Source organism: Pleurodeles waltl, chromosome 4_1 (genome assembly GCF_031143425.1).
Source record: "Pleurodeles waltl isolate 20211129_DDA chromosome 4_1, aPleWal1.hap1.20221129, whole genome shotgun sequence".
Taxonomy (NCBI): Eukaryota; Metazoa; Chordata; class Amphibia; order Caudata; family Salamandridae; genus Pleurodeles; species Pleurodeles waltl.
The window spans coordinates 71,716,674-71,730,133 of NC_090442.1; the positions used below are offsets into that span (position 1 = coordinate 71,716,674).

At 43.6% G+C, this 13,460-nt stretch overlaps 1 protein-coding gene across 1 annotated transcript in view; it reads left to right on the plus strand.

Moving 5' to 3' along the window:
• Window positions 1-13,460, plus strand: part of KDM4A (lysine demethylase 4A) — a 460,608-nt gene that overhangs the window by 78,774 nt on the left and 368,374 nt on the right. The gene's annotated exons all lie outside the window — the stretch shown is intronic.

Sequence of the window (13,460 nt, forward strand, 5' to 3'; positions counted from 1 at the left end):
ATCAAAACCAACACGCAAGAACGGTGTTCACAACACACAAAGTATGTCATAGAAACCCTCCACAAACTAGGTTTCTCACTCAACTACACAAAGTCACACCTTCAGCCTTGTCAAACACAGCAATACTTAGGAGCGACAATCAACACAACAAAAGGGATTGCCACTCCAAGTCCACAAAGGGTACAGGCATTTCACAATGTAATACAGGCCATGTATCCAAAACAGAAGATACAAGTCAAGATGGTGATGAGACTACTAGGCATGATGTCCTCATGCATAGCCATTGCCCCAAACGCAAGGTTGCACATGCGGCCCTTACAACAGTACCTAGCATCACAATGGTCACAGGCACAGGGTCAACTTCTAGATCTAGTGTTGATAAACCGCCAAACATACACCTTGCTTCAATGGTGGAACAATATAAATTTAAACCAAGGGCAGCCTTTCCAAGACCCATTGCCTCAATATGTAATAACGACAGACGCCTCCATGATAGGGTGGGGAGCACACCTCAATCAACACAGCATCCAAGGACAATGGGACACTCAGCAGAGACAGTTTCACATAAATCACTTGGAACTACTGGCAGTATTTCTAGCGTTGAAGGCATTTCAACCCATAATAAGCCACAAACACATTCTTGTCAAAACAGACAACATGACAACGATGTATTATCTGAACAAACAGGGAGGAACACACTCGACACAGTTGTGTCTCCTGGCACAGAGAATATGGCATTGGGCGATTCACAACCACATTCGTCTAATAGCACAGTTTATTCCAGGGATTCGGAATCAGTTAGCAGACAATCTCTCTCGGGATCACCAACAAATCCACGAATGGGAGACTCACCCCCAAATACTAAACACTTACTTCCAAAGATAGGGAACACCACAAATAGACCTATTTGCAACAAAAGAAAACGCAAAATGCCAAAACTTCGCATCCAGGTACCCACAAGATCAATCTCAGGGCAATGCGTTATGGATGAGCTGGTCAGGGATATTTGCATACGCTTTTCCCCCTCTCCCACTCCTTCCGTATCTAGTAAACAAATTGAGTCAAAACAAACTCAAACTCATACTAATAGCACCAACCTGGGCAAGACAACCTTGGTACACAACACTACTAGACCTCTCAGTAGTGCCTCATATCAAGCTTCCAAACAGACCAGATCTGTTAACTCAACACAAACAACAGATCAGGCATCCAAATCCAGCATCACTGAATCTAGCAATTTGACTCCTGAAGTCTTAGAATTCAGACATCTAGACCTTACACAGGAATGTATGGAGGTCATAAAACAAGCAAGGAAACCAACCACAAGACATTGCTATGCAAATAAGTGGAAAAGATTTGTTTATTATTGCCATAATAATCAAATTCAACCATTACATGCATCTGCTAAAGATATCGTAAGCTACTTACTGCATTTACAAAAGTCAAAGCTAGCTTTTTCATCCATTAAAATACATCTTACCGCAATTTCAGCTTATCTGCAAATGACGCACTCAACTTCATTATTTAGGATCCCAGTCATAAAAGCATTTATGGAGGGCCTAAAGAGAATTATTCCACCAAGAACGCCACCAGTTCCTTCGTGGAACCTTAACATTGTCTTAACACGACTCATGGGCCCACCTTTTGAACCCATGCACTCATGTGAGATACAATATTTAACATGGAAAGTAGCGTTTCTCATTGCCATCACATCTCTAAGGAGAGTAAGTGAAATACAGGCATTTACCATACAAGAACCCTTTATTCAGATACACAAGCATAAAGTAGTTTTACGAACTAACCCAAAGTTCTTACCAAAAGTCATATCACCGTTTCACTTAAATCAAACAGTAGAACTACCAGTGTTTTTTCCAGAACCAAATTCTGTAGCTGAAAGAGCACTACATACATTAGACATCAAAAGAGCTTTAATGTTCTACATTGATAGAACAAAACAAATACGAAAAACAAAACAACTGTTCATTGCTTTTCAAAAACCTCATACAGGGAATCCAATATCTAAACAAGGCATTGCCAGATGGATAGTTAAATGTATTCAAACCTGTTATCTCAAAGCAAAAAGAGAACTGCCTATAACACCAAAGGCACATTCAACTAGGAAGAAAGGTGCTACTATGGCCTTTCTAGGAAACATTCCAATGACTGAAATATGTAAGGCAGCCACATGGTCTACGCCTCATATATACACCAAGCATTACTGCGTGGATGTGTGAACAACACAACAAGCCACATTAGGACAAGCAGTACTATGAACTTTATTTCAAACAACTTCAACTCCTACAGACTGAGCCACCGCTTTTGGGGAGAGAACTGCTTACTAGTCTATGCAAAGCATGTGTATCTGCAGCTACACATGCCATCGAACTGAAAATGTCACTTACCCAGTGTACATCTGTTCGTGGCATGAGACGCTGCAGATTCACATGCGCCCACCCGCCTCCCCGGGAGCCTGTAGCCGTTTCGAAGTTGATCTTGAACATTTGTAAATTTGTAAATATATCATTTTAAACACCATTATGTACATACATATTTACTCCATTGCATGGGCACTATTACTATAATACACAACTCCTACCTCACCCTCTGCGGGGAAAACAATCTAAGATGGAGTCGACGCCCATGCGCAATGAAGCCGAAAGGGGAGGAGTCCCTCGATCTCGTGACTCAAAGACTTCTTCGAAGAAAAACAACTTGTAACACTCCGAGCCCAGCACTAGATGGCGGGATGTGCAGAATCTGCAGCGTCTCATGCCACGAACAGATGTACACTGGGTAAGTGACATTTTATATATATATATATATATATATATATATATATATATATATATATATATATATATATATATATATATATATATATATATATATATATATATATATATATTGTAAGGAAATGCCTCCTTGGCATGGTTGCCCCCTGACTTTTTGCCTTTGCTGATGCTATGTTTACAATTGAAAGTGTGCTGAGGCCTGCTAACCAGGCCCCAGCACCAGTGTTCTTTCCCTAACCTGTACTTTTGTAACCACAATTGGCAGACCCTGGCATCCAGATAAGTCCCTTGTAACTGGTACTTCTAGTACCAAGGGCCCTGATGCCAAGGAAGGTCTCTAAGGGCTGCAGCATGTCTTATGCCACCCTGGAGACCTCTCACTCAGCACAGACACACTGCTTGCCAGCTTGTGTGTGCTAGTGAGGACAAAACGAGTAAGTCGACATGGCACTCCCCTCAGGGTGCCATGCCAGCCTCTCACTGCCTATGCAGTATAGGTAAGACACCCCTCTAGCAGGCCTTACAGCCCTAAGGCAGGGTGCACTATACCATAGGTGAGGGTACCAGTGCATGAGCATGGTACCCCTACAGTGTCTAAACAAAACCTTAGACATTGTAAGTGCAGGGTAGCCATAAGAGTATATGGTCTGGGAGTTTGTCAAACACGAACTCCACAGCACCATAATGGCTACACTGAAAACTGGGAAGTTTGGTATCAAACTTCTCAGCACAATAAATGCACACTGATGCCAGTGTACATTTTATTGTCAAATACACCCCAGAGGGCACCTTAGAGGTGCCCCCTGAAACTTAACCGACTATCTGTGTAGGCTGACTAGTTTTAGCAGCCTGCCACAAACCGAGACATGTTGCTGGCCCCATGGGGAGAGTGCCTTTGTCACTCTGAGGCCAGTAACAAAGCCTGCACTGGGTGGAGATGCTAACACCTTCCCCAGGCAGGAATTGTCACACCTGGCGGTGAGCCTCAAAGGCTCACCTCCTTTGTGCCAACCCAGCAGGACACTCCAGCTAGTGGAGTTGCCCGCCCCCTCCGGCCAGGCCCCACTTTTGGCGGCAAGGCCGGAGAAAATAATGAGAAAAACAAGGAGGAGTCACTGGCCAGTCAGGACAGCCCCTAAGGTGTCCTGAGCTGAAGTGACTCTAACTTTTAGAAATCCTCCATCTTGCAGATGGAGGATTCCCCCAATAGGGTTAGGATTGTGACCCCCTCCCCTTGGGAGGAGGCACAAAGAGGGTGTACCCACCCTCAGGGCTAGTAGCCATTGGCTACTAACCCCCAGACCTAAACACGCCCTTAAATTTAGTATTTAAGGGCTACCCTGAACCCTAGAAAATTAGATTCCTGCAACTACAAGAAGAAGGACTGCCTAGCTGAAAAACCCCTGCAGAGGAAGACCAGAAGACGACAACTGCCTTGGCTCCAGAAACTCACCGGCCTGTCTCCTGCCTTCCAAAGATCCTGCTCCAGCGACGCCTTCCAAAGGGACCAGCGACCTCGACATCCTCTGAGGACTGCCCCTGCTTCGAAAAGACAAGAAACTCCCGAGGACAGCGGACCTGCTCCAAGAAAAGCTGCAACTTTGTTTCCAGCAGCTTTAAAGAACCCTGCAAGCTCCCCGCAAGAAGCGTGAGACTTGCAACACTGCACCCGGCGACCCCGACTCGGCTGGTGGCGATCCAACACCTCAGGAGGGACCCCAGGACTACTCTAAGACTGTGAGTACAAAAACCTGTCCCCCCTGAGCCCCCACAGCGCCGCCTGCAGAGGGAATCCCGAGGCTTCCCCTGACCGCGACTCTTTGAACCTAAAGTCCCGACGCCTGGGAGAGACCCTGCACCCGCAGCCCCCAGGACCTGAAGGACCGGACTTTCACTGGAGAAGTGACCCCCAGGAGTCCCTCTCCCTTGCCCAAGTGGAGGTTTCCCCGAGGAATCCCCCCCTTGCCTGCCTGCAGCGCTGAAGAGATCCCGAGATCTCTCCTAGACTAACATTGCGAACCCGACGCTTGTTTCTACACTGCACCCGGCCGCCCCCGCGCCGCTGAGGGTGAAATTTCTGTGTGGACTTGTGTCCCCCCCGGTGCCCTACAAAACCCCCCTGGTCTGCCCTCCGAAGACGCGGGTACTTACCTGCAAACAGACCGGAACCGGGGCACCCCCTTCTCTCCATTCTAGCCTATGCGTTTTGGGCACCACTTTGAACTCTGCACCTGACCGGCCCTGAGCTGCTGGTGTGGTGACTTTGGGGTTGCTCTGAACCCCCAACGGTGGGCTACCTTGGACCAAGAACTAAGCCCTGTAAGTGTCTTACTTACCTGATTAACCTAACAAATACTTACCTCCCCTAGGAACTGTGAAAATTGCACTAAGTGTCCACTTTTAAAACAGCTATTTGTGAATAACTTGAAAAGTATACATGCAATTTTGATGATTTGAAGTTCCTAAAGTACTTACCTGCAATACCTTTCGAATGAGATATTACATGTAGAATTTGAACCTGTGGTTCTTAAAATAAACTAAGAAAAGATATTTTTCTATACAAAAACCTATTGGCTGGATTTGTCTCTGAGTGTGTGTACCTCATTTATTGTCTATGTGTATGTACAACAAATGCTTAACACTACTCCTTGGATAAGCCTACTGCTCGACCACACTACCACAAAATAGAGCATTAGTATTATCTCTTTTTGCCACTATCTTACCTCTAAGGGGAACCCTTGGACTCTGTGCATGCTATTCCTTACTTTGAAATAGCACATACAGAGCCAACTTCCTACATATATATATATATATATATATATATATATATATATATATATATATATATATATATATATATATATATATATATATATATATATATATATATATATATATATATATATATATACATATATACATACATACTACATCCCCCCCCCCCCCCCCCCAACACACCCATACCAGTTTAGAACAAACATTTGCAATGCAGTCTGTCTCGTGGTTGCGTTAAAGATGCTATCATTGTAAATTAGTGACTGAACTTTTGTTGCCACATAAATTGGTCAACCCTGTCTCATACTTTTCTTATCCTGCCGTATATCTAAAGCACTTCGATTTACCTTCTTCCTCTATCTGCAGCAAAGCATGAAAATGTTGCCATTTAGCCTCCTAATTTAAATCTGCCATGCTAATTCCAATAGAATACCACTTTCACCACCCACCATCAGAGTTGCTGGCTGGCTAACGCAAATCCCCCCAAAAAAGACACAAGACGGCCACAAAGGAGTAACCAGAGAAATAAACTAGAAGGGTCACCCAAACATATCAAGATTGTTCAAACAGTCAAAGTGTATTAAGGATGTTAAATTCGCCTGAATTATGGTCATAATTGTAATAAAGAGAAACTATTAAAACATACACAATTATCATATAAACCGTTATCAGAAATAAACTTGGCATTAGATTGTAATGCTCAAAACAGCCCCTAGAGTGCTCCATAACAAAAATATCATTTGAAAGAAACATGGCCATGTAACCAAATTATTAGCCCCAAGAGGGGATAACCTAATGGAAAAAATACAGGAGAAAGTAATGCAGTGTAACCATACACGTAGCCCCTAGAGGACATTTTTAGGGCTAGCAGGCCTACTGCAATGATATTACAAATAAGGCCTTTAAAACAAAACTTCTCCCAACTGTAAAACAAAAGTTGTAGCTGAGAGAAAGCTTAAGACAGTGAATGGTGGGAGGAGTAATTATTTTGGGGTCCCCACTAACTTAGTGTGGGTACCCAGAGATGATGTAGACAGAGCATTTTGAAGGTGGGCCCATTGTCCTAGGACCACACATGCTGAGTTATGTTTTGTAAAAGTAGTGCCCTGCAAAGCATAATGGGACGAGTTTTCTTGCCACAAATATTAGTCTGTTGACTGCAATGCACAGAACAGCCCCCAGAGGACACCACAATAAAAATAGCACTTGGAAGAAACATGGTCATGTAACTATGCAGTCAGCCCTTAAAGAGCATACCCACACGAAAAAAGAATGGGCGAAAGTAATGCAATGTAACTATATCTCTAGCCAGTAGAAGACCTAGTGCATTACACATTTTCAAGGCTAGGAGAACTACTACAATGATATTACAAACAAGGCCCAGGAAACATAATTTCTTTCAGCTGTAAAACAAAAGTTCCAGCCATGAGAGATCTTAAAAAGATAAGGAATGGTTATTATTATTTTGTAGTCCCCACTAAGATAGTGTGGGGACCTAGAGATGAAGTAGACAGAGAGAGCACATTGTGGTCAATGTTTTGAAGGTGTCCCATTGTCCGAGGACCACCACAGGCTGAGTTTCCATCCCATGAATATCTCAATATGTTGATATGACTGTAATGCTTAGAACAGCCCCTAGAGAACCCCACAATGAAGCTAGGATTTGCAAGAAACCTGGTCATGTAACTGTATAATTAGCCCATAGAGGGCATAACCACACCAAAACAACGGCAGAAAGTAATGCAGTACAACCATATATTTAGCCCCAAGAGGGCATAGTACATTACTCATATACAGGGCTAACAGGACTATAGCAATGATACTACAAAGAAGGCCCTAAAAACACAGCCTACACTCAGCTGTAAAACAGAAGTTTCAGCCATGAGAAAAGTTAAACACACACTGAATGGTGGGAGGGGTTATTATTTTGGGGTCACCACTAACCTAACTAAGATGACGTAGAAGGAAAGAGCATGTTGTTGTGAACGTTTTGGTGGTGGTCCCATTGTTCTAGCACCATCACAGGCTGAGTTATGAGCAAAAATGTTTTGAAAAAGAATGCTCGCAAAGCATTATGAGATGAGTTTCTCGAGTGCAGTGAATATTGTAGTTATATGGGGAATTCTTATAGCGGGCTTCTCTGGCCCGTTTCACAGGTAAGTAGGTCACCGACTTGGTGATCAAATTGTAGGCATGGAAAGTGGTAGTGATGGTCTAGTGTTCAGAGAAGGGTGGGGTAGTTCCTTTTACGGACTAGGTGGTCTCAAACACATTATAGTGTCATGCTTCATCATTTGACCACCTACCCCGCACCCAGGTAAGATGATACCACCTGGGCGGACTCAACCTCGTTGTTAAAAGAGAAGTCTAAGGGAGTGCTGAAATTTCATCTTTCTGGATAAAGCGGGTATCCAGTTGAAGGGGATTAAATGCTAAAATTACCTCACAAATCACCTGTATAATTTTATCTTTTAATAACTGTGTTTGTTGGTAAGATTAAAAACCAAATGAGACCATCTTGAACATAATTGTTCAATGTGTCATCCAAAATGATTATTATATATTGGCCATATAATTTAAATAACACCGTTATTAAATGACATAAAGTGATTTTTGAAAGGCAAACCCATGAACAAGTGAAAGTGATGGGTGTGAGGTGGGCATGGTTAAAAGCCTGCAATACTTACAACCGGTCAAAGCGCTTGCGCTCTCGACCTAAAAATAGCCAATGTTGATCTGAGTAAAACAAGACCACCAACACAACATAAATCCAACATACACAAGCAGAGTTAAGAATATTCAAAGATGAAATCTTAGTATAGTGCTCAGAAACACAATAGCTCCAACTGGGGCTATCACAACGTCTTGACGGAGTCATTTCCCACAGTCCGATGCCACTCACGAGGGAGTGCAGGCCAGTCATGGAGTCACACAGACCCCAGCTACAGTACATTGGAAAATGATGATGAAACAGAGTCGGGGAGGTGAGGCTCTCTGGGGCCGGAGTGGTGTTGGTTCCATACTGCTACCGGGGAGGTGAGAGGTCAGTTCCTTACTGCTAGGCAGTGGAGGGGAGGCATCGGTTTCTTACCATTGGAGGTGAGATGATGATGCGGCGTTGGAGGAGGAATCTGTTCCTTATGACAAGGTGGGGTCGATGAATCCTACAGGTGAAGACACGAGTCGTCAACTTCGCGCTTTCACACCACGGGACCACAGGTGGGGAGTAGGATACCATGGACGTTGGTGACACGGCGCTCTGGATTTGCGCTGTGGCAGGACTTCAGAGGCGGCGTTGGTCGTGGATGATTTTTCAGCCACAGGACAGGCGCTGCATCGATTTTCCTTTTTTTTTTTTTTTTCATTCGATAACCAGCTTGCACTTCCAAGGGCCCAGGGACTGGAGTTGGGACCACTTCCCAAGTCGGGACTCTCAGCCGAAGAGTCCAGGCACTTGCAGATGAAGTCTTTGTCTCTGAGACTTCGTAACAGGAGGCAAACATATTTCATGCCCTTGTAGAACCTTGGAAAGCAGGTTGTAGAAAACAAAGTCCAGTCCTTTCACTCCTTGGACAGAAGCAGCAGGCCAGCACAACAAAGCAACAAGCAGAGTGGCAGTCCCCCCTACAGCATCCAGCTCATCTTCCTGACAGAATGTCCCCAGCCCAGAAGTGCTCTAACTATGTGGTGCCAGAAGTCCAGTACTTATACCTATTTCTGTCTTTAAAGTAGGCAAACTTCAAAGAGAAGTCTTTGTAGTGCACAAGTCCCTGCCTTTCCCTGCCCTGGCCCCAGACACACACTAGGGGAATGGACATTGCTTTGTGTGGGGACAGGCACAGCCCTACTCAGGTGCAGGTGTCCTCTCCTCCCACAACGCTAGCTCCGAAAGACCCATCAGTCTGGTGATGGGTCATCAGGCTATGCAGGGCACACATCAGCTCCCTCTGTGTGACCATCTAGAGAGAATACACAAACAGCCTAACTGTCATCCTGACCCAGACGTGTATTCAGCAAACTGGCAGATACACAGAATGGTTAAGCAAGAAAATGGCCACTTTCTAAAAGTGGCATTTTCAAACTCACAATTCAAAAACCAACTTGACCAAAAGATGCATTTTTAAATTGTGAGTTCAGAGACCCCGTACTTCATATCTCTGTCTGCTCCCAGTGGCAAATTACACTTAAAAGATATTTTTAGGCAATCCCCATGTTACCCTATGAGAGAGATAGGCCTTGCAATAGTGAAAAACAGATTTAGCAGTATTTCACTATCAGGACATGTAAAACACTCCAATACATGTCCTACCTTTTGAATACACTGTACCCTGCCTATAGACGGTTTGGGCCTGGTAAGTAGGTGCACTTGGCAAGTCGAAATGGCACTTTGAAACTGCACACACAGACTCTGCAGTGGCAGGTCTGAGACATATTTACAGGACATCTCATGTGGGTGGCAGAGTCAGTGCTGCAGGCCCACTAGTAGCATTAGATTTACAGACCCTGGGCACACATAGTGCACTTTTCGAGGGCCGTACTAGTAAATCAGATCTGCCAGTCATGGATAAACCAATCACCAACACATGTAGACAGGGAGCACTTGCACTGATCAGCAGTGGTAAAATCTCCAGAGTCCTAAAGCCAGCAAAAACTAAAGTCAGCAGAGGATCAAAAACAGGAGGTCAGAAGCAAAAAGACAGGGGAAACCACGCCAAGAGCTGACAGGTTTAACAAGAATATTTTGTGAAAAGCAATTTTCTTGGGTCCCGATTTAGAGTTTGGAGGACAGGATGCCCTGGCACAAATGGCATAGAGCATCCTGTCCGCTAAATTGATGAACACACACTCACACCATCACACACACCATCATTTTTCCGCGACAGATCATCTGCTGGCTCTGTTGGTGAAAACATTACACCAACAGCCTTTGGGCATCTGTTTTAGTGCATCAGACTGCCTGTCGTATTTGGAGCAGATGGTCTGTGTACTTTTTTTCTGGGACAGTAAGGAAAAGCCTAGTGGTCCCGATGAGAGGATAAAAAAGGAACATTAACCCCACATCTGAGGAGAAGATTTTCAGGGTGTCGGTCATTATTTTTTTTTTTAGCTTCACAGAAACAAACGCTTGCTTTAGGAGTTTATTTTTTGTAAGTCAAAACTTTTTGCTGAGTAGGTGCATGAAACTTGTCAACATCTAGGCAAACATTCAGTTACGTCAAAGGAACCACCTAGGTGGCAACTCCTCTTCAGGCAAAGATGGCTTAGCCTGAGATCTCTAAATATGGCGTATGGTAGTCTTCCAGGGCAGCCAAGGTTATTACCTCCGCTCTCCTAGCGAATGGCGGCCACTCGCCTAACTTTAAATAGGGCTCTTACATTTCAGGGTTTTTGTTTTGTATTAACTCGCCCCTCCCTAAACCCATCTTAAAATATCCTTTCACACCACCCATTTTGTAATATTTAGTCCCCACTGTCCATTCAACGTTTAGTACTATGTTGTATGTAAAGGTCTCCAAATCAAGAAATGAGAGGCAGAGGTGATCTCTGACCACAGGTTTTGTAGAACATGAAGTAGTGCTACTAGAGATCTACTTCCTGTGCTCCAACATGCCTTTTATGAATTGGACCCCAGTGTTCAGGCAGGACTATAAGCTGCTAAGAAAGTAACTTTTATTAACAGGCGGGTAAAGAGGTCAGTTTGAATTATGATGGTGGAAGAACATGAGTACATGGTAGCATTTCCTAGAGTCGTGATACAATCAGACATTTTAATAACATTACTTTTTCTAATAACTTCCTAATAACATTGATGGCTGTGGTCTGTGTTATGCTATGGGGCGTTATTCACGAGTTCTCGACTATCTTGTGACTCCGTTTTTTTCTACATTATTTATCAACAGTTTATAAATGCAAGTCAAGTGCCACACCACAGTTGTGTTGTGCTGTGTCTAGCCTAATATGTTCAAAACATCTTGTTTCTGTGAACTGAGTGGATTCTGAGACTCTGCTGCTGAATTCCCCAGAAAACTGTTCAGATAGTCATCATCTGAAGAGATCACCCAAACTCAATGGTCTGTCAGGTCAAAAAGGACATAGGTTAGGCTGTCAGGGGTCCCTGTTTCTAGATCGTGTGTTGCAAGCAAGACCAGCTTAGGCCACAACTGGTTTCACACTTCTTTAAAAATATCTTCCATCATGGAGAATATACAGAAGTGAGTTGGAAGGCATTTTAGCATGCCTCAGGAGGTACAGCAAGGGATTTTTTGGACCATAATCCAAACCAACATTGACAGAAGCAATACGGTGTGGCTTTAAAGTGTTAAATGATGCACACGCTTGTCCGTGCCTGTATCAGCATCTTAAAGCCATACCATTGATCTTGACAAAGCTTCTTTATCAGGGTATTTGGCGTGCTGTAACAAGCATATTCTAGATCTGATAAAAACATAAAAAAAAGTTTACAGTGAAAGCAAAAGGTTTTCTGCATAGATGCCTATGACTGTTTAATGGATGATGGTTCTGTTTACTTTTGAGGTGTAAAATAGTAAGTCTTACGCACAACAATGCAACCTTTCTAGAGCAGGTGAAATGAAACATCCAACAGCCCGCTGCATGAGGTGAAGGAGAAATACTCCTAGGGTTGGAGTCCATGCGCAGCGTGTTTTAAAGAATTGGTGGAAATATGTCTTGCACACAGCTGCGTGTCAGGCTAGACCTTAAAAAAAGAAAAAAACAAGAGCCCTTGTCTAAGGAGCATCCAGAGGGACCAAGAAGACTACTAGGCACAAAGTTTAAACCAGCCCCAACTGGAAAATGGAATTTGGGTTCAGAGTGTTGTCTTATCTTTATTCTTTGATATTGTTGGAACTCTTAAGAGCTAGGATTATAAATCCAGCTGTTTCAGAATCAGAAAAAAGTGATTAAACCCATGCTGTAAGGTCTGGGAGAAAGGTCTTCATGTGTCTCTGGGCCCTGAATGGTCACATGGGGGGCACCGGATGAATGAAAGACTGCATTCTCACCAGTGATGAAAGCAGAGAAGAATGTCAGCAGTGTGTCTTCCTAGCATTCTGGTTGTCCTGTCCTGGGAAGTTCAGTGCCAGTTGTTCTGGTCAGTTAGAGCTGCAGGAATTCTCTAGCATCGTCACCTTAAAGGAGGGCAGTCGCCACCAAGGTTCTGACTCTGGAAAGTGCCTGCTCTGCATTGATGTGCATCCTCAACCAACGATTTTAAAACCTTGGAATCTATCTCCAACCATGAGGAAATTCATCTTGTCTCTTTGCCTAGTTTCAATGACCCCTCTGTTACAGACTTCACTGGTCTGACCAGTTCTAACTAAGTTTGTCATATGTATCCGACTGTTAGAGAGCTCGGGTCACTAAACAGCAGTCCGAAGCAATGGAGATGCTAAGTTAAGGGTAACTTAGTTTTACCATGGGAAATGTGATGGCTTTCCCAGCCACAACAAGCTAACTTGAGTTTTGGCAAAAGGGATCTCACAAAGAAAACTTAGACTCTTTTAATTTGTATTTTTTTCCCAAAAGTTGCGTTCTTTCAGTGAGTTTTTTTTTCTTTCTTCTCTTCGGTTTGCCTGAAGGCGATCCTTGCCCTAATTACCCACCGTCCCCATTTAGATACTTTTGCAAATTTGAATGTTTGTTGGAAGTTGAGCAGAGAGGATGGACACTCTAAGTGCTCTTGTTCCTTTCTGGCAAAGACATTGGCATTTTTTTAAGTAGGTGGCAACAGGAGTGCTGCAGCTCACTAGAAGCATTTCACTTACTGGTCCTGGATATATGTATTCCCATTTACCATAGGCTTATAAGTAACTTGGATGTGCGGATTATATGCATACCAATTTTACCATATTTGAATATGGTAATCGTATTGTA